Genomic DNA, 4435 nt, shown 5'->3' with positions numbered 1-4435 from the left:
TGGCTAGGATTTTGTTGAAGATTTTTGCATGTATATTCATGAGGGATATTGGTCTGTAGTTTTCCTTTTGAGTGATGTCTTTTCCTGATTTTGGTATTAAGGTTATGCTTGCTTCATAAAATGAGTTAGAGAGGATTCCATCCTTTTCTATGTTTTGGAATACTTTGAGTAGGATTCATATCAGTTCTTTTGAGTTGCTTTTTATTATTCAACTTAAAATCTCTCACCATGTAAGGAAATGTTGACTTATCCAGAACAAAGGGCTTATGTAACTATGAGAGGCAAAAGTTCTTTGTCACACCTTCAGAAATTAATACTAAAGATCCACAAGGTCTTATCTTAATCCTTTTATGCCATCTATGTGCCAGTATTCAGAATTTTGCTTTGAAAGGTGTGTCTGCCACGTATTGTGCAACAGCTCCAGCTCTTGTGTAATCAAACACATTAATATTTCTGTAGAAGACCTATGAATATTTCTACCATGTAAATATTTAGTTATACAAATCTCAGGTTATTTCTAGTCATATTTTACTATCAACGAGTTAGTAACGAAGATAACGGATTGGGTCCTGTAATGACACGTTAATTTGAAATCTAATTTTTTATATTTCATAACTAGTTCTTAGACAGGAAACTTTTGATCATTCCTTCTCCCAAAGTTAAAGAGTGCATTTTAAATTAACAATAATACTCAAGAAAATTTTATTGCAGGGAGTAAATGTTAGTTTATGAAACTAAGTTAACCCTTTATGAATATCCTTTAGAATATGGCTACCTCCTCTCTGGTTAAAAATTCTATTTCTTGGCGCGATTGTAAAAGACATCACGTTACCCTCAAGGTTGTAGTGTGAGCGTCCCTGGGGCTTCGAAGACCACGACTAGCAGAATCTGCTCTGAGGGACACAGAACACCAGGATAGAGGAGAGTGCTGCAGTATATTTGTGTTGGGTAAACTTTAGACTCAGAAGATGAAGGAAAAGAGAGACCAAGCAGGGATCTGAGTGGGTGGTCACTGTTCTCTCACCAGGGAGCGAGGTGGGCAATATAACTGTAGCCTTTATACAGCGTTGATACAAGGTCTTGTGTATAGGGCTGCAAAAAGCGCCACACTGAGAGGGACAGGAGCAGCAGCTAAGCCAGAGCTGGGGCGATAGGAAGAGAAAAATGGGGCAAAAGGGCGCTAAGTCTTGCATAAGTTGGATGAGGATGAATTTGGGCTATCTGTCCCTGCGTCGGTCCGAGAGGGTTGAGCACCTGAGTGGGCGGAGCGCGGCCAGCTAGGAATCCCTGAGGCCCTGCGCAGTCGCAGGCCAGGGCGCCACGCTCCTCCCTCTGGAGGCGGGGACCTGTTGCCCAGCCGAGTCCGCCCGCTGCCTAGGCCTCCTGCGCACCGTTTGCAGGCCCCACATCCCAGAAACGAGCCCCTGGTCGAAGTCGCCGGGGTCGGCGGAAAGCAAGAGGCTCAAAAGCGCGCAGGCCTCGACCGCCTCCACCTTCGAGAGCGGGGTGGGACTTTTGTAGTTTACCGTTCAACCCCGGTGGCTGGAGAGTGCGGCACGGAACCGTTGTGGCTTTCCGTCACAATTCCCGCTCTCCGGCGTCAGCGAGGGAGTGGGTCTGCGAGACTGCGGCGGCGGCGGAGGTGAGCAGTGGGGCTTTAAGCAGCCCCGCCGGGGCAGCGCTCCCTCCCTCCGCTAACGCTCCAGCTCTTGGTTGAGGGGGAAGCTGAGGTTGTGTGGGACCGTTAGGTCTCAGGAACAGCAGAGGCGTCCGGACTTGGCAGGGTATGGTTTGGCTCTTGTCTGTCTTTTTGCCTGCTAGGTCAGAGGTGGACCTCTTATCTTGGGCTGCTGGGCTGGGCCGTCGAGGTGCTTGCTTGGAATTCTCAGTTGGTGTCCCGTGAGTTCCTTTGAGTCTCTGAACTCTCTTCATCATCTGCTCCTTTTTTTTCTGTGGCGCCAACCCAACCCGGCGTCATTTTTTCTAAACTAGAAATACCTTGGGTCCTTGGACCGGTCTCATGGAAGGTACTGCAGTAGTCGGAAATTTGGATAATTCTGTCGTGATTTAATTCAGCTTTGTAAGTGATGGACTTTTTGCATGTTTACAGTGACTGGAAAAAGTCTTGGGATCACTCATCCTAGACTGCCTGTCACATTCTTCACCAGTTTTTGTTGTTTTTTCTTTCTTTTCTTTTTTAATTTATAGTGCTATTTTTTTAAAAAATTTATTGTCCTTTGGGTGAAAGTTTATAGAGCAAATTCACTTTCCATACAGCATTTCACATACACTTTATCTCATGACATTGACTGTAATCTCCTACAGTGCAATAGCTCCTCTCCCACTTCCTCCCCATAGCTACCTCTTCCTGATGCCTTCCCTCCCATGCACTCCTGTCTCCTGAGCTGTCTCCCTGTGCATACACAGCCCTTCTATTAACCCATGATTGATCTCTCCAAGGTGTGTATCTACCTAATGTAAATGTTCACCTCCTATGCCTGTCTATTGTTTGGCTGGAAGCCACAAGAGTGGGTTCAGTTCCAGATCTGAAGGGCAGCTAGGGGCCATAGTCTCAGGGGTTCCATTAGGCTCTATCAGACCAGCAAACCTGGTCCCCCCCTTTACTTTTTATGATTTTGAGTTTTGTTCCACATTTTTCTCCCACTCCATCCAGGATCTCCTACATAGATCCCCGTCCTTGACAATGGTAGCCAGGCACCATCTAGTTCTACTGGTCTCATAGTCACAAAGGCTGAGGGTCTTGCCTCGTGTACCATTTGCTTGGACTAATTGTTTCCATGCATCTTTGGTTTTCTTCATTCTTCTTTGCTCTGGACTAGGCAAGACTCATGGTTACATCTAGATGGCCTCTTGCAAACTTTTGAGATCCCAGTGGCTACTCACCAAAGTAGGGTCTGGAACAATGTTTTGGTGTAGTGTGGTAGTTCAGTTTGTGTGTCAACTTGACTGGGCCTGGTTGAATGGCTGGGCAGCTGGATGTAGTATTCCCTATGATGAGACTGGTAGTCAACTCCATGGTGGAATCTACTGTGAGTAGCTGAGTAGCTGCCTTAGGAAATGTGGTCTGCTTCCTGTGTGTAAGCAGAAGGCTTGGGGAATGGTCTCTAGCTTACCACATGCTTGGACCCTGCATGTAGCCATGTAGCCATGTCATTGTTCAGCAGCCTGTCATGCTCTGCCGACCTTGGAACTTTCAATGGACTTGAATTAATGGCCTGCTGTGTGGTTTGGTAACATTGGGACTGTGCCTTTTTACTTGTCAACCTTGGGCTTGGCAGCCTCAGCAGCCAGCAGCTGCCTGAGTGAAGGAAAACCTCTAGCTTCAGTGGGCCAGGAGCTGAAGCCCGAGGCTGAGGGGTTTTCACCCAGCCCTCAGAGCTTGGCACTTTGAGCTTGGATTTAAAGCCTCCAAACTGAGAGAATAAACTCCTGTTTGTTCAAGCATCCCATTTGTGGTATATTCTTGTCAGAGCAGTACTAGGTAACCAGAACATGTAGTACGTTATGCCAGTTGAGCTTGATGTTCCTCAGACCATGGTCCTGAGCCCACAGGTCCAACTACTCACTGCCTCTGGGTAACTGGCTGTGGCCAAGAAGTGACTACAACCTTGTCCCTTGTCAGCTCTACTATATACGTGGAAATTCTTACAGAACATACAAATACACCGTATGAAATACACTGAAACATTGTCTGCCTACCCTCGTGGTCTTGGGCTCACACTACCCTGCATAGATATACCTAATAGTTCAGCCTGTCCACTCATCTGTCCACCCATATATCAATGTTTGCCTTCACTGACAACGCAGTACTGTATGTGCAAAAGGGTTCATCTTTGTTTGTACCTCCCATGCACTTCTCTGTGTCTTCCTCTTCCTCAGTGCCACTGTGTTGACCACTCACGTTTGGTACATTGCCGTTCTCTTCACCCAAATCAATACTTGTCTCTTCCTATCTAATAGTGTCCCCCCCACCCCCGGTATTAACCAACAAAGAAAACATCCTTCTATATAGAAACCTTTCCTTGACTTTTTACAATAATGAACTAATACAGTATTTGACCTTCTGTGATTGACTTATTTCATGCATCATAACCAGAAGGCCGTTGGATCAAATCCACCAGCCACTCCTTGGAAGAAAGGTTGGGCAATCTACTTCCGTAGTGATACTGCCTCGGAAACCCAAGGAGGGGTCACTATGAGTCGGAGCGACTCGACGGCAAATAACAACAACAACAACAACCACATAAAATATCTCTTATATATGCATGGATATCTCTTGTATGTTGTTGTTGTTGTTATTATTTGCCATCCAGTCGGCCCCGACTCATAGTGACCCCTCCTTGGGTTTCCAAGGCAGTATCACTATGGAAGTAGAAATGCCCAACCTTCCTTCCGAGGAGTGGCTGGTGAGTTT

The sequence above is a fragment of the Orycteropus afer genome, unplaced genomic scaffold, assembly GCF_000298275.1.
Source record: "Orycteropus afer afer isolate SDZICR_OR568_19922 unplaced genomic scaffold, OryAfe1.0 scaffold00644, whole genome shotgun sequence".
Taxonomy (NCBI): domain Eukaryota; kingdom Metazoa; phylum Chordata; class Mammalia; order Tubulidentata; family Orycteropodidae; genus Orycteropus; species Orycteropus afer.
The sequence above is the reverse complement of the archived record's forward strand: the minus strand, read 5'-3'. Positions refer to the sequence as shown.